General features: G+C 43.8%; 2 protein-coding genes across 5 annotated transcripts in view; one reads left to right on the top strand and one right to left on the bottom strand.

Annotated features, from left to right (window-relative positions):
• LOC137368229 (dedicator of cytokinesis protein 2-like) overlaps positions 1-23693 on the top strand; it is a 1222644-nt gene that overhangs the window by 573254 nt on the left and 625697 nt on the right. The gene's annotated exons all lie outside the window — the stretch shown is intronic.
• The window catches only part of LOC137368256 (INSYN2B protein-like), a 133527-nt gene that overhangs the window by 45916 nt on the left and 63918 nt on the right, over positions 1-23693 (bottom strand). The window lies entirely within an intron of this gene.

Raw genomic sequence — 23693 nt, 5'->3', positions numbered from 1 at the left:
CTCCTATATTCATGTCTAAATCATTAATGTACACTACTAAATACTAAACTGTTGGAGGTGCCGTCTTATGGATGAGACGTTAAACTAAAGAATAAGAATTGAATAAAATGGCTGCCCTTTTTAACATTCCTCTTTCCATTTTTCCTCTCACACCCTCATTAGAAGTGTCCAATTTTTTTTTACTATTTGTTACCATGTCAAGTTGGCCTGCCTTGCTGCCTTTTGAGATGTTCTTCCTCTTCCTCTCTCTTTTGATGGTTTCCTGCAGCTGCACAATTGTCAACTTGTCCTCAATTCACAGAATCATAGGCTTTCACAGCACAGATACAGGCCATTTATCCTGTTGTGCCTGTGCTGGCTCTTTGAGAGATTAGTCCTGCAACCCCATTAAAACCTAATACTTTGAATACTTCTATTAAGTCTCTTCTTAACCTTCTCCACACTAAGGAGAACAGTCCCAGCTTCACGTAACTCTAGTTCTCGATCCCTGCTATCATCCTGGTAAACCTTCTCTGTACCCTCTCCAGGGCCTTAAAAGCCCACCTAAAAGTGTGTTGTCCAGAATTGTACAAAGGACATCAGCCCAGGCCTAACCTGAGTTTGTAAAGGTTTAGTATGACTTCCTTGTTGTTATAGTCCATGCTTCTATTTACAAAGTTGCCTTCGCAACTTGCCCTGCAACTTCAAAGATTTGTTCCTGTTGCCTTTTCTGTGTTCTTCTGTAGCTTACTTCATATTATTTGAGCAGCTTAATCTGCCAGAATACACTGTTGCTGGGTTCAAATCCTGGAACTTCCTCCCTAACAACTTGCCACCACCTTCTCAAGGACAGTTAGGGAAAGGCAACAAACGCTTGCCTTGTTAGCGATGCTCACACCCCATGAATGAATTTAAAAAAAAGAAAATCACTGGTTTGCTCTTGGATCTCAAAATTTGGGCTAACACAAGTTGCACCCTGTCTTGTCGCTAGTTAGTAATTAAATGCCGCAGTACACTATGAGTCGTGTGATACAGCATCAGTGCTAGAGGTCACATGGCATGACATCAGTGCATAATGACTTGGATTCTGTTGGTGGAAAACATGGCTGTTTTCTCATTGTAAACATTTCTGCAAATAGTTTGTGTCAGCTGTGGCTCAGTTGTTAGCACTCTCCCCTCTGAGTCAGAAAGTTGTGGGTTCAACTCCTATTCCAGGACTTGAGTATAAAAGAATCAAGGTTGATACTCCAGTGCAGTGCTGAAGGATCACTGCATCATTACAGGCGTAGTCTTTCAGATACGATGTTAAATGGAGCCCCTGTCTACCCTTTCAGATGGATGTGAAAGGTCCCAGGGCACTATTTTAAGGAGGCGGTAGTCTCCCTGCTGTCCTGGCCAATATTTGTCCCTCAAATTAATCTCACAAAAACAGATTTCTGGTCATTATCACATTGCTGATTGCGGGAGCTTGCTGTGCTCAAATTAGATGTTGCATTTCCTACATTATGACTCCATTGGCTGTAGAGCACTTTGTGACATCATGAAAGGCGCAATAGAAATGAAGCCTTTATCTTTTAGTTCAAGGAATAAAAGTTTGGTATATCTGACAGAATAAAAAATGATGAGATTTCCACTATTTTTACATGTTTATTACCTTCCATTTGCCATATCTTCTTTACTGGACTATCCTCGTTCATTCTAGCCCATTCCACCTGCCCACTGTGATAAGTTCCCCTTCAAGTGAAGGCAGTAAATCACTTGTTGGATTCCTCTTTGAATCACTGGGTGAAGATGTATGCTTAGCAGCAAATACTGCTGCCTTTCTCTACATGTCTCCCCTCTCTCTTTAGTGGGACGGAGGCCTTTGAAGGTGTAGTGGTGCTCATTTCAGAAATGGAAAAGCTTCTCCTGTTCAGTTTCTGATCATTGAACAGAGGTCAGCTCCTTCTGCATTATTCATCAGTGCATTGAAGGGCAGCTCTTGACAAAGGCTGTGAGCAATTGCTGACTGCCAAGATCTGAAGGGAAAAAAAATGTGGGTATGTAAAGTAATGTCCGCTGTGGGCAGTAGGAAGTTCAAACAGAAGAAAAAAAAAAATAAATCTCCCTATGTTGGCAGAGGTTTTACGTTGGAGCCAAATGTTTGGCACTTTATCCAGCAGAATTTTGCTTCCCTACATCATTTGAGCTGAGGGTCATTGCTATTTTGGGTACGGAATATTCCAGAATGCCTTATGCTGGAGGAGGGGGACACACAGGTGATTAAACAAAACAAAAACAGAGCTCGCATACATAATGATTAGCAAATAGATCCAAATTACAGCACAGGAGACCATTTGACCCATCATGTCTCGACTAGTATTAGCTCTTCAACTGTATCGCCTAAAATATCAACTGCAGAAGGCAAACACTTCTACTGCACATTATCATGCATTCCTTCACACTAGGATTAAATGATCTATCTCTTCTGCTAACATATATCGCTTTTGGTAAAAACATGTGGGTTGGACACGACTTCCCATTGATTGCAGGTTTGGATAAAAGCAATTTTTATAAAACAATATATGTTTGACTGAGTTATGATTTTATTTCGTCTGACTGAGAGATGCAGGAGAAGCACATTAAACACATTCCAGACTTCAGTTATCCTACAGCTTCCCTCAATTACCCCCTAACAGGCTACGGGAGTGGAGAGGTTATGTTACAGGTCAAATAATCCAGTAGGTGAGTTCATAATGCCACCATGGCTGTTTAATAAATTTGAATTCTGTTTAAAACATTTTTTTTTAAACTATAAAAGAACAGTTGGATTGTTGTAAAAGCCCAAATGGTCATAACAAGTCCATCATCTCTGGTATAATCCTGATAAATCTCCTCTGAACCATCTCCAAGACTTTGATGTCCTTCCTAAAGTATGCTGCTCAGAATTAGATAGAATACTCCGTCTGAAGCCTAACCAGTGACTTGTAAAGGTTTAGATTAACTTCCTTACCTTTGTATTGTTACAACTAGATGAGAAAGAGGTCTAGGGTTCCCTTTGAGCCTTCACCTGGTCTTACTGTAACAGGGTTTAAATTTTAAACATACCCTGTTTTTGCTCCCCCTTGGTGAATCCTTGTTCACCGCTTTCCAATTATAAGGCAAAGAAACCAGCACAAACAGGCTTTATAAGGTTTAAAGAAGATAAGTGAAATTTTATTCAACTTAAACTTAAACTCTAATTCAGTTAATGCCTATGGATACATGACACGCCCACGCTAGCATGCATACATGATACACGCATGCAAATAGAGACAGAAAAGAACAGAAGAAATAAAGCGGAAAAGTTTGAGGCAATATCTGAAGAGTTTTTGTTACGGGTCTTCGAGTTCATTGTCGAGTCCTTGATTGTAGGTAGATCTTGCTTTTCATTGGGGTCCAGTATTTTTCTTAAACCTTGTTCACTTTAGGAGACTTTTCTCTCTCGGGGTTCATGGGTCTTTAGTGGATTTGGGGTTCCGTGAGAAAGAAATGGGAGCAGGCAGACAGACAGGAGGTCTTCTTCAGTCCAGTACCATTCTGCTTTCTCCAGGCTCTCAGTTCAAACTCTGCAACAGCCAGTCAGTCATGTGACTAGATGGTCTGACCACGTCTGTTTGTGGATTGAATTGGAGCAGGGAATAGCTCCTTGTCTACAAGCACTGTCTGTTAATATGTAAACGCGTCTTTCCAGCCAGGGGCCTGGCAGTCCCTGGTCACATGCCTTCTCTTCTTCCCAGCAACAATTTGAAATGTAATGTCCATGTGGCGAAATTAATGTGCCTCATCCTTGGCAGGTAGGGGCCTGCATGACAGTATTCTTTGCCTCTGTTTATAAAGCCAAAATTCCTATGTGCTTTTTTAACATCCTTATCCACGTGTCTTGCCATCTTCAAAGAGTTATGTATATACACCCCAGGTCTTTTAGCTCCTGCACCTCCTTTAAAATTGTACCATTTTGTTTACATTGCCTCTTCTCATTCTTCCTTCCAAAATGTGTCACTTCACACTTGTCTGCATTAATTTTCATCTGCCTATTTCATCAGTCTGTCCACATCCTCCTGAAGTCTGCTGCTATCATATATATATTTGCTATATTTCCAAGTTTTGGGTCATCTGCAGATTTTGAAATGTATTGCCAACACCCAAGTCCAAATCATTAATATATATCAAAAAGAGCAGTAGTCCTAATATCAATCCTTAAAAGAACCAATAACTTGCATTTATATAGCACTTTTGACGACCTCAGGACATCCCAAAATACTTTACAGCCAATGAAATACTTTTGAAGTGTTGACACTGCTGTAATTTAGGAAATGAGGCAGCCAATTTGCACACAGCAAGCTCCCACAAACAGAAATGCGATATCCTACACCATATGGAATGCAGCAGTTCAAGAAGGCGACTCACCACCACCTTCTCAAGGGCAGTTAGGCGTGGGCAATAAATGCTGGTCTTGCCAGTGACGCTCACATCCCATGAAAGAATTAATGAAAACTGACCGGAGAATATGCTTTAGTGATATTGATTTATGGATAAATATTGGCCAGGACACCAGGGATAACTCCCTTGCACTTTTTCAAAATGGGATATTTCCCATTCACCCGAGTGAGCGGATGAGACCTCAGTTTAATTTCTCATCTGACAGTGCAGCACTCACTCAGTACTCTCTGCTTTCTGTCTCTTACCCATATATTAGAATACTTAGAAAGAAATACAGATTTGACTTGGTTCCAGAGTTGCATGACATAAAAGGTGCATACTACATATCCAAAGTATAGTATTGTCTATAGGTACCGACTCCAACCCTCTCCCACATACACCACATATTTATGCCATCACCAAGACCGCCTATTTCCACCTCTATAACATTGCCTGACTTCACCCCTATCTCAGCTCATCTGCTGTTGAAACCCTCATTCATGCCTTTCGTACCTCTAGACTTGATTATACCAATGCACTCCTGGCTGGTCTTCCACATTCTACATTCTGTAAACTTGATATCATCCGAAACCCTGCTGCCTGTGTCTTAACTTACACCAAACCTTGTTCTCCTATCATCCCTGTGCTTGCTGGCTTACATTAGTTCCAGTCAAGCAATGTCTTGATCTCAAAATTCTCACTGTTGTTTTCAAATCCCTCCATGGCCTCGCCCCTCCCTCTCCCTGTAATCTCCTCCAGCCCCACAAGCCTCCGAGATATCCACGCTCATCTAATTCTTGTCATATAACATCCCTGATTGTAATTGCTCCACCATTGATGGCTGTGCCTTCAGTTGCATATGCCCTAATCTCTGGAATTCCCTCCGTACGCTTCTCTGCCTCTCTACTCTGCTTTCCTCTTTTAAAACACTCCTTAAAACCTACCTCTTTGACTAAACTTTTGATCATCTGCCCTAATATCTCCTTATGTAGTTTGGTGTCATCTTTTTTATAATGCTCCCGTGAAGTGCCTTAGGATGTTTTATTATGTTAAAGGAGCTATATAAATATGTTTTTTTTCTCATTTTTTTGGGGGGGGATGCGGGAGTTGCTGGCTAGGCCAGCATTTATTGCCCATCCCTAATTGCCCTTGAACTGAGCAGCTTGCTAAGCCATTTCAGAGTCAATCACATTGCTGTGGGTCTGGGGTCACATGTAGGCCAAGCCAGGTAAGGACAGCAGATTTCCTTCCCTAAAGGATATTAATGAACCAGATGAGTTTTGACAATAATCAACAATGGTTTCAAAGTCAACTTTAGATTAGTTTTTCACTCTAGATTTTTATTGAATTCAAATTTCATCTGCCATGGTGGGATTCAAACCCATGGACAAGTGTGAAAAATTAGATGAAATTAACATTGTGAGAGAATAAATATTCAGGGGTTTAACATCTTTGAAATTGGATAAATCCCCAGGCCCCATTGAAATGTATCCAAGGCTGTCAAGGGAAGCAAGAGAAGAAATAGCAGAGGCTCTGACCATCATTTTCCAATCCTCTCTGGCTACAGATGTGGTGCCAGAGGACTGAAGGATAGCTAACATTGTACCATTGTTTAAAAAGGGTGAAAGATTAAATAATGAAAGGCCAGTCAGCCTAACCTCGGTGGTGGGAAAATTATTGGGAAAAATTCTGAGGAACGGGATAAATCTTCATTTGGAAAGACAGAAAGTAATCAAAGATAGTCAGCATGAATTTGTTAAGGGAATGTCATGTCTGACTAATAAGATTGAATTTTTTGAGGAGGGTCGATGAGGGTAGTATATGTGATGTCGTCTATACGGATTTTAACAAGGCCTTTGATAAGGTGCCACATGGCAGACTGGTCATGAAAGTAAAAGCCTATGGGATCTAAGGCGAAGTGGCAAGTTGGATCCAAAATTGACTCAGAGGCAGGAAGCAAAGGGCAATGGTTAATGGGTGTTTTTTTGACTGAAAGGCTGTTTCCAGTGGGGTTCCACAGTGCTCAATATTAGGTACCTTGCTTTTTGTGGTATAAATCAGTGATTTGGAGTTGAATGTAAGGGGTATGATTAAGAAGTTTGCCAATGATACAAAAATTGGCCATGCAGTTGATAATGAAGGAGAAAGCTGTAGACTGCAAGAAGATATCAATGGACTAGTTGGGTGGGCGGAACAGTGGCAAATGGAGTTCAATCTGGAGAAGTGTGAGTTAGTGCATTTGGGGAAGGCTGACAAGGTAAGGGCATACACAATAAATGGTAGGATACTGAGAAGTATTGAGGAACAGAGGGACCTTGGAGTGCATGTCCACAGAATCTTGGAGGTGCTTGACAGGTAGATAAGGTGGTCAAGAAGGCATATGAGATACTTGTCTTTATTAGCCAAAGCATAGAATATAAAAGCTGGGATGTCATGCTAGAACTGTATAAAAGACTAGTTAGGCCACAGCTGGAGTACTGCAGGGTGGTAGAGGCAGAAACTCTCATAACATTTAAAAAGTATTTTGAAATGCACTTGAAGTGCCATAACCTACATGGCTACAGACCAAGAGCCGGAAAATGGTATTAATTTGGATGGCTCCTTGCCGGCTGGCACAAACACGATGGGTCAAATAGCCTCCTTCTGTCCTGTAAATTTCTATGATTCATGTGATTTCTATATGATTTCAATTCAAAGAATTCAAATGACTTCAGAAACAACAGTAATGACACTTTTTTTAGATTAGAGATACAGCACTGAAACAGGCCCTTCGGCCCACCGAGTCTATGCCGACCATCAACCACCCATTTATACTAATCCTACACTAATTCCATATTCCTACCACATCCCCACCTGTCCCGATATTTCCCTACCACCTACCTATACTAGTGGCAATTTATAATGGTCAATTAACCTATCAACCTGCAAGTCTTTGGCATGTGGGAGGAAACCGGAGCACCCGGAGGAAACCCACGCAGACACAGGGAGAACTTGCAAACTCCACACAGGCAGTACCCAGAATTGAACCCGGGTTGCTGGAGCTGTGAGGCTGCGGTGCTAACCACTGCGCCACTGTGCCGCACTGTGTGGAAAGAATGCAAATAGCTGGCAGGGCCATGCAGAGAACCATCAAGTGATATCATCGTATAAAGATTTGAGGCATTAAACAAGAGAAAAAGCATTGATTCTCGATGCCTCAATACTGTGTATATCAATAATTTGGATATAGGTGGAGTGTGGAGTGTGTACGAGTGTGGAGCAATCACAGCCACAGAGCACAGACCACACTCAAAGTGTACAAAGCCGCAGTCCTCAACACCCTTCTATATGGTGCCAAGTCATGGGTCCTATACCGCCGTCATATACACCTTCTGGAGTGCTTCCATCAGTGCTGCCTCCGCAGCATCCTCAAGATCCGTCGGCAGGACCACATCACAAATATTGAAGTCCTGCAAACAGCCAACAGCTATCCTCCTGCAAAGCCAAATGCATTGGGCAGGTCACGTTGCCCAGATGGACGACAGTTGCCTGCCCAAGATCGTGTTGTAAGGAGAGCTGACCACTGGTAAAAGGAACAGAGGGCCCCATGCAAATGTTTCAAGGACTCCCTGAAGAAGTCCCTCTCTGTGTGCCATATCGACCATCACCAGTGGGAAGCGCAGGCCATAGATCGTGATGCCTGGAGATGCTACATCAGGAGGGCTACAGACACCTTTGAGACTGAGTGAAGAACCAGCATGAAAGAGAAAAGGAGGAGAAGGGTAGAATCAATTGCCCCCAACAAGCTGGGTTGTTTCTAACATGTTATACAGTTCCATGAACAGTAAAAGAACAAATCAGGATTAATGTCAAGACGTTCTTCTATGTTTGAGAAGCACCTTTTTTAATTCTTTCATGAGATGTGGCCATCGCTGGCAAGACCAGCAATTATTGCCCACCCCTAATTGCCCTTGCGAAGGTGGTGGTGGGCCACGTTCTTGAACCATTGCAGTCCTTGGGGTCTAGGTGCACCCACAGTGCTGTTAGCGGGGGAGTTCCAGAATTTTGACCCAGCGACAGTGAAGGAACAGCGATATAGTTCCAAGTCAGAATGGTGTGTGGCTTGGAGGGGAATGTGCAGGTGGTGGTGTTCCCTCTGCTGCCCTTGTCCGTCTAGGTGGTAGCGGTCACCGGTTTGAAAGGTGCAGTCAAAGGAGCTTTGGCAATCTTGCCAAGTGCATCTTGTAGATGGTACACTCTGCTACCACTGTGCATCAGTGGTGGAGAGAGTGAATATTTAAGTTGGTGGATAGGGTGCCGATAAGGTGAACTCCTTTGTCCTGGATAGTGTTGAGATTCTTGAGTGTTATTGGAGCTGCATTCATCCAGGCAAGTGGAGAGTATTCCATCACTCTCCTGACTTGTGCCTATCAAACCCCATGGAGGTCTTAAAAATTATAAAGAGGTTCAACAGGATAGACTTCTTCTTCTTCAGCCTCCTTGTCTCGGGAGACAATGGGTAAGCACCTGGAGGTGGTCAGTGGTTTGTGGAACAGCACCTGGAGTGGCTATAATGACCAATTCTAGAGTGACTTAGGATAGACTTAGAGAAGGTGTTTCTACATGTGGGAGAATCCAAAACGAACTAAATTTTAGATAGTAACTAATAAATCCAGTAGATAATTCAAAAGAAACTTCTTGACCAAGAGAGTGGTGAGAATTTGGAACTCGCTACTACATAGAGTGGTTGAAGCGAATAGCATAGATGCATTTAAGGGGAAGCTATATAATTACATATGAACAGATGAACATATGCATTGGGAGCAGGAGTAGGCCACTTGGTCCTTCAAGCCTGCTCCGCCATTCAATAAGTTCATGGCTAAACTGATTACTCCACATTTCCACCTACCCTTGATAACCTTCCACCCCCTTGTTTATCAAGAATCTATCTACCTCTGCCTTAAAAATATTCAAAGACTCTGCTTCCACCACCTTGTGAGGAAGAGAATTCCAAAGATTCATGACCCTCTGAGAGAAAAAAAATTCTCCTCATATCTGTCTTAACTGGGCGACCCCTTATTTTTGAACAGTGACACTTAGTTCTAGATTCTCCCATAAGGGGAAACATCCTTTCTACATTCACCCTGTCAAGACCCCTCAGGATCTTATATGTTTCAATCAAGTCGCATCTTACTTTTCTAAATTCCAGCAGATACAAACCTAACCTGTCCAATCTTTCTTCGTAAGACAGCCCGCTCATTCCAGGTATTAGTCTAATAAACTTTCTCTGTACTGCCTCCCACGCATTTGCATCTTTCCTTAAATAAGGAGACCAGTACTGTACAAAGTATTCCAGATGTGGTCTCACCAATGCCTGTATAGCTGAAGCATAACCTCCCTACTTTTGTATTCAATTCCCCTTGTGATAAACGATAATATTCTATTAGCTTTCCTAATTACTTGCTGAACCTGCATACTAACCTTTTGCGATTCATGCACTAGGACAACCAGATCCCTCTGCATCTCAAAGCTCTGCAATCTCTCACCATTTAGATAATATGCTTTTTTATTTTTCCTGCCAAAGTGGCCAATTTCACACTTTCCCATATTATACTCCATTTTCCAGGTCTTTGCCCACTCACTTAACCTATCTAAATCCATTTGTAGCCCCGTTATGTCCTCTTCACAAGTTGCATTCCTACCTATCTTTATGTCATCAGCAAATTTAGCAGCCATACTTTCGATCCCTTCATTTAAGTCATTTATATAAATTGTAAAACGTTGAGGCCCCAACACAGATCCCTGTGGCACACCACTCATTACATCTTGCCAATCAGAAAATGACCTATTTATGCCTACTCTCTGTCTCCTGTTAACTAGCCAATCTTCTATCCATACCAATATGTTACCCCTACACCATGAGCTTTTATTTTCTGCAATAACCTTTGATTGTGGAACCTTATCAAATGCCTTCTGCAAATCTAAGTACGATACATCTACCGGTTCCCTTTTATCTACAGCCCATGTTAGTTCTTCCAAAAACTCCAATAAATTGGTTAAAGTGATTTCCCTTTCACAAAACCATGTTGACTCTGCCTGCTTACCTTGAATTTTTCTAAATGCCCTGCTATAATGTCTTTAATAATAGCTTCTAACATTTTCCCGAAGACAGATGTTAAGCTAACTGGCCTGTAGTTTCCTGCTTTCTGTCTCCCTCCCTTTTTGAATAAAGGAGTGACATTCTCAATTTTCCAATCTTCCGGAACCTTCCCCAAATCTAGGGAATTTTGGGAAATTAAAACTAACGCATTAACTATCTCACCAGCCACTTCTTTTAACAGCCTAGGATGAAGTCCATCAAGACCGGGGAACTTGTCAGCCCGCAGCTCCAAGATGTGGGAGAAAGGAATAGAAGGAAATGCTGATAGGGTTGAATGAAATGGTATGGGAGGAGGCTCAGGTGGAGAGTAAAATTGGCAAGGAGCTATTGGGTTGAATGGCCTGACTCTATGCTGTAAATCCTAAGTAATTCCATGTAATTCATCGTGACAGTAAAGCAAAAGGTAATGTTACAAAGTGACTGAGGAATTGTATCCTCTTCACCCCAAAAAGTGATCAACACAGAAGGCATCTGGGTAGATAGTGGAGAAAAAAAACACTTTGGTAACAGTTAAAAAAAAACATTGGATGTTTTGATGAGTGGACTGCCAGTTGCTTCTGGAAGGATGAGCTGAGATAGGCCTAATCTACAACTATATTGCAACAATGTGAACCTAAGAACAAAGAAATAAGAGCAGGCCCTTCTAGCCTCTCCACCATTCACGGCTGATCTTTTACCGGAACTCCACCGTCCTGTACTATCCCCATATCCCTTAATTCCCTAAGTACCTAAAAATCTATTGATCTCTGTCTTGAATATACTCAAATGACTGGGTATCCACAACCCTCTGGGGTAGTGAATGCAAAGAACAGGCCCTTTAGCAATCATGTCAGATTTTTATGTAAAATCTATCAATAAATCCTCCACATAGTGATGAGATCTTGTAGCGAAATTAGAATACATCGTTCAACTCACGGCCTAGAGAGAAAAGGCACTAAAGCCACCCAAACCAGAAGGTCTCCAAGTCAACTCCCAACCTACGGTAGCTTAGTTGATCTTTGCCAGGTTGGGGAAGCTACAATTGGCCACTTGGGTTAAGGATTGGAGAAGTCAGTAAGACCTCCTCCCCTCTTTCTCATTCCTCTGCAGTGACCCCTACTGCGATGGTATATGTGTATGAACCTGTTTTTGCTGTGATCCTGCACACACCCCCAACTCCACCCCATCCTTGATCAAATAACCTGCCAACACTCAATGATTAGTCTCCAACATGAAGGAGGATCACCTGGATGAATAAGCAAAATGCTAACAGAACCGATAATTTAGGGAGCCTCAGTTTTAAAGTTCGCTTATCCTACTGCTCAAATCCCTCGGTGGCTTCACTCCTCCTTATCTCAGTAACCTCCTCCAGCTCCTCAACCTTCCAAGATCTCTGTGCTCCTCCAATTCTGGCTTTTTGCACATTCCCGATTTTAATTGCTCCACCATTGGTGGCAATGCTGAGCTGCTTAGGCATGAAGCTCTAGAATTCTCTCCTTAAACCTTTGCACCTCTCTAATCCTTTAAGATACTCCTTAAAACCTACCTCTTTAACCATGTTTTTGGTTACCTATCCTAATACGTGATTCAGTATCTGTGAAGCACCTCTGTGTGTTTTACTATGTTTAAGGTGCAATAGCAAGGCCAATTTTTGTTGTTGCTGTTGTTGAGTCTGCACCTTAAGGGCAAGACAGAGGAAAGGTAGAAGGAATGAATGGTGTGCAGTGAACGAGTTAAACACATGCAGCTTTTCTTTTCATGAGCATTGGTGGCCAAGATTAATTGCTGGTTAATTATTCAGTTATTCTGGCCCTTGCAACACAAAAACTGCTGAGAGGCATCCCAAATTCTGCAAGCAAGGGAACCATGAAGATGAAGATTAATGACAGACAGCACCAATGTATTTATTGTACTCCCATACTCAGTATAATGCCGAAGACCCTTTCAGCCTCACTTGGCTTGCTGCTTTCACAAGCCCACAGTTGCTCTTTACTGAAGTTGAGCACAGAGAGGGAACATACCATCTATCCCATGAAGCTGGCATAGTGCCATCAAATGAATCTTGTAACCATAGTGTGCAATGTGACATAGAATCTTACAGCACAGAAGGAGGCCATTTGGCCCATCATGCCAGTGCTGGTTATTTGCAACAGCTGTCCAATTAGTTGCACTTCCCTGTTCTTTCTGTATTTCTTCCTTTCAAGTATATTATTATCACTATTTAATAAAGGAGCGAAAGAGTAAACAGGGAACTACAGACCTGTTAGCCTTACATCAGTAGTAGGGAAAATGTTCGAATCTATTCTAAAGGATGTGATAAATGGACAGTTGGATAATAATGATCTGTTTGGGCATAGTCAACATGGATTTATGAATGGGAAATCATGCTTGACGAACCTGTTGGAGTTTTTTTGAGGATGTTGCTAACAGAATTGATAAAGGGGAGTCAGTGGACGCGGTATACTTGGATTTTCAGAAGGTTTTTGATAAAATCCCCCCAGGAAGTTGGTTAGCAAAATTAAAACACATGGGAAAGGAGGTAATATATTGGCATGGATTAAGGATTGGTTAACAGGCAGAAAACAGAGAGTAGGAATAAATGGGTTATTCTCGCTTTGGCAGGCTGTGACTAGTGGGGTACCGCAGGGATCAGTACTTGGGCCCCAGCTGTTCACAATATACATAAATGATTTGTATGTGGGGACCAAATGTAGCATTTCCAAGTTTGCAGATGACACAAAACTACATGGCAATGTATGTTGTTAGGAAGATGCAAAGTGGCTTCAAGGGGATTTGGACAGACTTAGTGAGTGGGCAAGAATGTGGCAGATGGAATATAATGTGGAAAAATGTAAGGTTATCGACTTTGGTAGGAGGAATAGATGCGCAGAGTATTTAATAGATGTGCAGAGTATTTCTTAAATGGTGAGAGATTACTGATAGTTATGTAAAATTCGTTGCTGGCAGCCGCAAGCCTGTCGATGAGTCTCTGCAGACATTCTTCTGTCTGGGATGTTAATGCAGCATCATCAGCAAAGAGGAGTTCCCTGATGAGGACTTTCCGTACTTTGGTCTTCGCTCTAAGACGGGCAAGGTTGAGCATACTGCTATCTGATCTTGTGTGGAGGAAAATTCTTTCTTCTGAAGACTTAAATGCATGAGAGAGCAGCAGGGAGAAGAAGATCCAAAACAGTGTGGGTGCGAGAACACTGCCCTGCTTCACAACACTCAGGATAGGAAAGGGGTCTGATGAGGCACCTTTATGCTGAATTGTGCCTTTCATATTGTCATGGAACAAGGTGATGATACTTAGTAGCTTGAGTGGACATCCGATCTTTGCGAGTAGTCTGAAGAGACCACGTCTGCTGACGAAGTCAAAGGCTTTGGTGAGATCAATGAAGGCAACGTAGAGGGGCATCCATTGTCCGTGGCATTTCTTCTGTAGCTGGCGAAGGGAGAACAGCATGTCAATAGTGGATCTCTCTGCTCGAAAGCCGCACTGTGCCTCAGGGTAGACATGCTCAGCCAGCTTCTGGAGTCTGTTTAAAATGACTCGAGCAAAGGCTTTCCCCACTGTGCTGAGCAGGGAGATTCCACAGTAGTTGTTGCAGTCACCGCGGTCACCCTTGTTCTTATAGAGGGTGATGATATTGGCATCATGCATGTCCTGTGGTACTGCTCCCTCATCCCAGCACAGGCAAAACAGTTCATGGAGTGCTGAGAGTTTAGCAGGCTTGGCATGTTGATTATTTCAAGGGTAATGCTGTCCTTTCCAGGGGCTTTTCCACTGGCTAGAGAATCAATGGCGTTACTGAGCTTCAATTTTGTTGGCTGTTCGTCCAGTTCATCCATGACTGGCAGAGACTGGGCTGCATTGAGGGCGGTATCAGTGACATTATTTTCCCTGGAGTACAGTTCTAGGTAGTGCTCCACCCAGCAGTCCATTGCTTGCTTTGGTCAGTGATCGTTTTCCCTGATTTAGACTTGAGGGGGGCAATTTTCATGGTGATTGGCCCAAAAGCTCTCTTAATGCCGTCATACATTCCTCTGATGTTTCAGGTGTTGGAAGCCAGCTGAATACAACTGCATGGGTGTTGCCAGTAGTCATTTTCACAGCACCTGGCTGTTCTTTGCACGGTGCTTCTGGCGGCTTTAAGTGCTAAGGATGTTAATTTGGCTAGGGGCTTTCTTGTAGTTCAACAGGACGTCAGAAATGCTCCATCATCATTGAGTCTAACTTTGCTGCACACCAGGGAGTGGTCAGTGCCGCAGTCCACACAGTGGAAGCTGCATGTAAGCTCGCCCTGTGACGATGAGGTCCAACTGGTGCCAACAACGTGATCTTGGGTGTCTCCATGAAACCTGGTGACAGGGTTTAGTTTGAAAGAACGAGTTGGTGATGCAGAGGTTGTGATAGGTACACAACTCCAGCAGTCTCTGTCCATTTTCATTCATCCTTCCAATGCCATAGTGCCTGAGGCAGGAGGACCATGAGTCATGGTCGGCCCTGACCCTGGTGTTAAAGTCCCCCAGCAGGAACAAATGTTCAGTATTAGGAATGCTACTAATGATATTATGGAGTTTCTCGTAGAACGAGTCTTTAACCTCAGGTAGGGAGCAGGTTGTTGGAGCATAGATGCTGAGTAGGTGTACTGGACCAGAGGCGATGAGCAGTCGGATGGGCAGTATGCATGCCGAGCCATTTGTAGATGGCTCTATCATGCTAAGCAAAGAACATCATGGGACAGGACGTCAGAAATGTTCCATCCATCAATATCAGCGACCACGCTCTGGAAGTGGTTCAAGAGTTCACCTACCTAGGCTCAACCATCACCAGCAACTTGTCTCTCGATGCAGAAATCAACAAGCGTATGGGAAAGGTGTCTGCTGCTATCTCCAGACTGGCCAAGAGGGTGTGGGAAAATGGCGCACTGACACAGAACACAAAGGTCCGAGTGTTTCAAGCCTATATCCTCAGTACCTTGTTCTACAGCAGCGAGGCCTGGACAATGTATGTCAGCCAAGAGCGACATCTCAACGCATTCCATCTTTGCTGTCTCCAGAGAATCCTTGGCATCAGGTGGCAGAACCGTATTTCCAATTCCAATTCAGAAGTCCTCGAGACAGTCAACATCCCCTACTGAGCCAACGGCGCTTGAGATGGCTTGACCATGTGAGCCGCATGGAAGGTGGCAGGATCCCCAAGGACGTATTGTACAGCGAGCTCAGCACTGGTATCAGACCCACCGGCCATCCATGTCTCTGCTTTAAAGACGTTTGCAAATGCGACATGAAGTCCTGTGACATTGACAACAAGTCATGGGAACCAGTTACTAGTGATCGCCAAAGCAGACGGATAACCATAAAGGCAGGGCTGAAGAGAGGCGAGTCGAAGAGACTCAGCAGTTGGCAGGAAAAGAGACAGAACTGTAAGGAGGGAGCCAACTGTGTAACAGCCCGACAACCAACTTTACCTGCAGCACCTGTGGAAGAGTCTGTCACTCTAGAATTGGCCTCTATAGCCACTCTAGGCACTGCTCCACAAACCACTGACCACCTCTAAGCGCTTACCTATTGTCTCTCGAGACAAGGAGGCCAAAAAGGAAAGGAAAGGAAAAAGGAAGAGGGTGGTGAATCTTTGGAATTCTCTACCCCAGAGGGCTGTGGAAGCTCAGTCATTGAGTATGTTTAAAGCAGAGATTGACAGATTTCTAAATACCAATGACATAAGGGGATATGACGAGGAAAAAGGCGGGGAAAAAGGCATTGAAATGGATGATCAGCCATGATCGTATTGAATGGCCTACTCCTATGTTCCTATATGCATCCAACTCCCCTTTTCAAGTTACTGTTGATTCTGCTTCCATCACTGTTTGAGGCAGTGAATTCCATGTGGTAAGAGCCCAACTATTTTTGTTTACTCTTCTGTCCTCTGGTTCTTCTGCCAATGATCTTTAAGTCTGTGTTCTCTAGTTACCAACAGTCCTGCTAGTGGAAACAGTTTCTTACTATTTACTCTATATCATTTACTTCATAATTTTGAACAGCTCTCAAATCTCCCTTAATATTCTCTGCTCTAAGGAGAGCAAACCCAGCTTCTATAGTCTTTTTTTTATTTGTTTGTGGGATGTGGGCATCGCTGGCTAGGTCAGCATTTATTGCCCATCCTTAATTGCCCTTGAACTGAGTGGCTTGCTAGGCCATTTTAGAGGGCATTTTAAGAGTCAATCACATTTCTGTGGACCTGGACTCACACGTGGATCAGACCAGGTTAGGACAGCAGATTTCCTCCCTGAAGTACATTAGAGAACCAGAGGTTTTTTTTTAAAATAACGATGGTTTCATGGTCACCATTAGACTAACTTTTAATTCCAGATTTTTTAAAATTGAACTCAAATTTCACCATCTGCTGTGGTAGGATCCAAACCCATCTCTCCAGACCCTTAGCCTGGGCCTCTGGATTTCTAGTCCAGTGACATTACCGCTACGCCACTGCCTCCCCTTCTCTAGTCACTCCACATAAGTAAAGGCCCTCATCCCTGGTAACATTCTGGTAAATCTCCACTGCACCCTCTCCAAAGATCTTGACATCCTTTCTAAAGTGTGGTGCTCAAAATGGGACACATTACTGCAGCTGGTTTTATAAAGGTTCAGCACAACTTCCTTGATAATGTACTCTGCCTTTATTTATAAAGCCCAGGATCCCCATGTGCTTTTTATTTTCAAAAAACCTGTGAAAGTTCTTACCTATTATTGAAACAAATTGCATGAAACTGCAGGACGTTAACCTAACCCTACAGCCACACACCATTCCACTCTCGCCAATTCTATTCAATGCGTGACACATCTACTTAGCCAGCACACTATGTGAGCCTCTTATAACCTTCAATCCCGTTCTTGAACAGATATTTATGCCTGTCCTCTGAGTACACAGCTGTGCTCGTGGCATGATGCCACCAATGCCATTTGCGCCAACATGAATAATGTTTACACCTGGCCCCGACACTAAGTAGTTCGGCTCCCTCTGCCACCTCCAATCCCCAGAAGCTACGATTGATCTGGAGGGAGAGGGTCTTTGGCTTTGAGCCAGGGGCTGACTATTATCCAAATGTTCCTGTTGATCAGATAATACAAATGTAGGTTTTACTGCAGCACAGAACAAATTCAAGAGTAAAATGATCGTAGGGATATAAAACAAGAGTTTCTTTTTAAGAGATCCCCTGTCACAGGCAATGATAATATTTGGCCCTCCGCAGTATGCTACATCACTCACTCACTCACTCACACCGTGTTACCCCATTCGGACAGCTACACTCATTATTAATGGGATGAAACATTGTCCCCTCTGCAATGATGGTACGTTTTCTGTAATACGCCAGCCCAGAGTTCATGTGTGGGGATGAGAGGATGGATGAATGTTCTGGGATTCTGGTGGAGCAGGAAGTATTTTGTCAGAACGTCTGACTGGGGAATTGAAATAGATTGAAACCCATCCAGGTTAGATTTCCAGCTTTCTAATATTCTGAATCCTGGAGAAAGTTCCACTCAATCTGTCCATACCGTGCAGATTACAGCCTTTGATTTCTATAAAAGATAACAATTTATAAAATTTTGCGCTACTAACTTTCAAATACTGGCTTAGGGGTGGAAATTGCACTGAGGGACGATAGTGAACAATCTCGTTGGGTAAATGCCTTACTTTGAAGAGCAAACAGAGGAATTTCATACAAATATGTTACAATTTATATTTCTACACACTCTTCACGTAAAGAAATTGCATTTATTTGGCACCTTTCACAACCAGAGGACATCCCACAGATATACAGACAATAATATACATCATAATTGATCAGACAGGCAGAGATTGGATATCAGAGGTATAAAATTACATTGCATGTTCTGAGGATAGAGGGGCAAGGAAACCTAAGGTTGTGAGATGCAGTACAGCCTTGACAGAACATAGGGTTTGCTAACCCTCCAGAATTGCCCTGAAATCTCTGGGAATTAATCTCCAGGCTATGTCTGTGGGAAACTCTGGGAGAAAAATTTGAGGGATATTAAAAATTAATTATGTGCGTTTTCATTCTCTTCCATTTATTTGTTTTAAAAATAGGAGTTGTGGGAAAACTGGGTTTGACAGTCAAGCTCATGCAATTGAGTCATGAAGAGTCTGTTTGCTTTCCAACCTGTCTTAGACAATTTGGAATGGGGATGGACATGTCAGGAGCATTGCGGGATGTAGGGATGGGCTGGAGGGACAGCTGGAGGTGGGGCATCATGTGATGAAACCTCCAGGAATACATCCAACCAGAGTTGGCAACTCTAACGGAGCAGGCTGCATTACAGGACCTGTGGGCACAGCCTGTGACTTTCCATCCGTTATAATTCCAGCCTACTCAGCAGGAGTGATTGCAGAGAGCATGTCATGGGAACTCCCAGTATGCAGCCTTGGAAATCATGAACTGTACGCTGGTAATTTTCCACGGTGTGCTTTCTGGGACTGCCAGACTGCTGAGTCATCCCTTATACATTCTAACTGACTGAGTTGATTCTGACGTTTCCTTATGTTGGACGAACCAGTGGTTTCTTGTCCCCGTGTTTGCACTTTACCTGATGAAAGAGTGTATCAATTTGAAACTTAGCACAGCAGAACTCTTTCATTGTAAAGCCTATGTGCTTCAATGAAATGTCACTAAATCATGAGGCAGCTGATTGACCATTACTGCCTGGCAGTTTGATGAAATAGAAAATGTCCAATCTCGCAATTGGTTACATTCTGAAGCTGTATGATTTATACACACACACACCACTCTCACACACACACCCACACTCTCTCTCACACACAAACTCTCACACCCACACTCTCTCTTACATACACACTCTCATACACCACTCATACTCACTCACACACACACACTCTAACACATACACTCTCTCCCAAACACACACTCTCTCAAACACACACACACTCTCTCACACACTTTCTATCACACACACTCTCACAGACACACACTCACTCACACACACACACAGACTCTCACAAACACACACACCCTCTCTCAAACACACACACTCTCACACAGAAACACACTCACAGACACAGTCTTTCACACACACTCTCTCACACACACACAATTACACAGACACATAATCACAAAGACACACTGTCTCACAGACACACCAGCTCACACACAAACTCTTACACACACACACTCTCATACACACACACAGGCACACTCCCTCACAAACACACACTCTCCAACACTCTCTCTCACACACACACACACACACACACACACACACACACAGGCACTTACACACACACACTCTCTCACACACACACTCTCTCACAGACACACAATCTCACAGACACATACTCTCAAACACACGCTCTCTCTCACACACACACATACTCTCACACACTCGAAACACACACACACCCCCCAAACACACCCTCACACACAAACTATCTCACAGACACACACTCTCAAACACACTCTCTCACACACACATAATCACACTCTCATATGCACACACACATACCCTCACACACAACGTCAAACACACACACTCTCATACTCAGACACTCTCACACACACTCTCGCACTCACACACTCTCACACACACTCAAACACACACACTCTCACACTCACACACTCACACACTCACACACTCACACACACTCTCTCACACACACATTCTCACACACACACTCTCACATACTCTAAAACATACACTCTCTCTCTCACACACTCTCACTCATACACACACTCAGACTCACCCAACATGCACATTCACACACATACACACATACCTGTCCACACATACTCACACTCACTCACGCATCCTCCTACCCACTCACACTCATGCACACACACAGACACAACTATGCACACACTCACATGCATATTTATACCCACACTCACACATACAGACACACTTGTGCACACACACTCACATGCACACACACGCACAGGTACACACTCACATCCTGCACACACATTCTCATACTGACCCGTGTACACACATACACTCATGCACATGCACACACTCACGTACCTGCACAGGCACACATTCACACATCCGAAAACACTCACCCACAAACATGCGCACATGCTCACACACACACCACACACTCACCCATTCGCACACACTTACACACCCATCACTCACACTCACCCACCGTCATGAAAACGTGCGAGGTCGAATGATTTTTTTTTCATCCTGCCAGGTTGGAAACCTGAATATTAAACAGGTGTAGATGAATCACTCAAACCTTGCAAGCTTCAAACTCTGCTTGCTGACCGTGAGGACCGAGGCATATTCCTTGCTGCAGACTGTAGTGTTCAGTGGTTTAATTGATGTGTTTGATTGTATTAGCCTGTTCAGCAATCAATGCTCACTGTGCTTAATAACTTAAGCCTGACGGGGGAGCTATTGAGATAGAGAACTTTCTGGAACGAACAGACAGAGATCTCCCTCAGAGGAATTCAGCCACATTTGCTGTCTCCCGGAGAACCACTGAATCAGTGTTCACCACTTCAAACCGGAAGCCTCAGGACCATTGACTTCATCCTGAAGCCAGCCGAGTCATCAACCTCCACAGACTGTATACCCCTTTTATTTCTCTAGACTGTAATTTGACCAATCTATCCATTGCCACTCTGTAACCTATTTGTGTGTGTGTGTGTGAAAGTTGGAGCATATTTTATTATTTTTTACTTAGATCAGTTAAAGTACAATAAAGTTAACCTCTTTCTTTGGTTAAACTCAAGAAAGGCTGTCCGATTTTCTCTTTTATGATCACGACATGTGAACAAGTAAACACTTGCTGAACTGGCAAGTATATTCACTTAAAAAAGAAATAAATCTGTTGTGGTCAAACAAGTAAAGGGAACAGAGGGGAGCCCTTCAACCCCTCCTCACCTGATCAGAACACCCACCCACACACACTCACCTATCCATCACTCACACTCACCCACACACATACTCACACACCTATTACAGTCACAGTCACACACACACACACACTCATATCCATCACACTCACCCATATACACACAAATATCATATTTACACACACAGCTACTACACTCACATACATACTCATATATCAACCCAGAGTCACACATGTTACATGCACATTCACCCAAATGCACACAGTCTCATAAATACATCCACACACACCCCTGCCCAGACTCACCCATGCATAGGGCAGGCGGTGGCGTAGTGGTATTATCACTGGACTAGTAATCCTGAGACCCAGACTCTGGGGACATGGGTTCGAATCCCACCACAGCACAAGGTGGAATTTAAATTTAATTAATAAATCTGGAATTAAAAGCTAGTCTAATGATGGCCATGAAATTGTTGATTGTTGTAAAAACCCATCTGGTTCACTAATGTCCTTTAGGGAAGGAAATCTGCTGTCCTTACCTGGTCTGGCCTACATGTGACTCCAGACCCACAGCAATGTGGTTAACTCTTACATGCCCTCTGAAATGGCCTAGCAAGCAACACAGTTGTACCGAACTGCTACAAAGTCGATAAAAAGGAATGAAACCGGACAGACCACCTGGCATCGACCAAGGCACCGGAAATGACAACGGCAAACCCAGCCCTGTCGACCCTGCAAAGTCCTCCTTACTAACATCTGGGGGCTTGTGCCAAAGTTGGGAGAGCTGTCCCACAGACTAGTCAAGCAACAGCCTGACATAGTCATAATCACGGAATCATACTTTACAGACAATGTCCCAGACACTGCCATCACCATCCCCGGGTATGTCCTGTCCCACCGGCAGGACAGACCCACCAGAGGTGGTAGCACAGTGGTATACAGTCGGGAGGGAGTTGCCCTGGGAGTCCTTAACATCGACTCTGGACCCCATGAAGTCTCATGGCATTAGGTCAAATATGTGCAAGGTAACCTCCTACTGATTATCACCCTCAGCTGATGAGTCAGTACTCCACCATGTTAAACACCACTTGGAGGAAGCACTGAGGGTGGCAAGGGCACAAAATGTACTCTGGGTGGGGGACTTCATTGTCCATCACCAAGAGTGGCTCGGTCGCACCACTACTGACCGAGCTGGCCGAGTCCTAAAGGACATATCTGCTAGACTGGGTCTGCGGCAGGTGGTGGGGGAACCAACATGAGGGAAAAATATACTTGACCTTGTCCTCACCAATCTGCCTGCCGCAGATGCTTCTGTCCATGACCGTATTGGTAGGAGTGACCACCGCACAGTCCTTGTGGAGACGAAGTCCCGCCTTCACATTGAGGATACCGTCCATCGTGTTGTGTGGCACGATCATCGTGCTAAATGGGATAGATTCCGAACAGATCTAACAATGCAAAACTGGGCATCCATGAGGCGCTGTGGGCCATCAGCAGCAGCTGAATTGTACTCAACCACAATCTGTAACCTCATGGTCAGGCATATCCCCCACTCTACCATTACCATCAAGCCAGGAGATCAACCCTGGTTCAATGAAGAGTGCAGAAGGGCATGCCAGGAGCAGCACCAGGCATACCTCAAAATGAGGTGAGAACCTGGTGAAGCTACAACACAGGACGACTTGCATGCCAAACTGCGTAAGCAGCATGCGATAGACAGAGCTAACAATCCCATAACCAACGGATCAGATCTAAGCTCTGCAGTCCTGCCACATCCAGCCGTGAATGGTGGTGGACAATTAAACAACTAACTGGAGGAGGTGGCTCCACAAATATCCAAATCCTCAATGATGAGGGAGCCCAGCACATCAGTATGAAAGATAAGGCAGAAGCATTTGCAACAATCTTCAGCCAGAAGTGCCAAGTTGATGATCCATTTCGGCCTCCTCCTGAAGTCCCCAGCATCACAGATGCCAGACTTCAGCCAATTCGATTCACTCCGCGTGATATAAAGAAACGACTGAAGGCACTGGATGCTGCAAAAGCTATGGGCCCTGACAATATTCCGGGAATAGTACTGAAGACCTGTGCTCCAGAACTTGCTGCGCCCCTAGCCAAGCTGTTCCAGTACAGCTACAACACTGGCATCTACCCGGCAATGTGGAAAATTGCCCAGGTATGCCCTGTACACAAAAAGCAGGACAAGTCCAACCCGGCCAATTACCGCCCATTCAGCCTACTCTCAATCATCAGTAAAGT

Source organism: Heterodontus francisci, chromosome 1, assembly GCF_036365525.1.
Source record: "Heterodontus francisci isolate sHetFra1 chromosome 1, sHetFra1.hap1, whole genome shotgun sequence".
In the NCBI taxonomy this organism is placed as follows: Eukaryota; Metazoa; Chordata; class Chondrichthyes; order Heterodontiformes; family Heterodontidae; genus Heterodontus; species Heterodontus francisci.
This window is presented reverse-complemented; position numbering and strand designations above follow the sequence as displayed.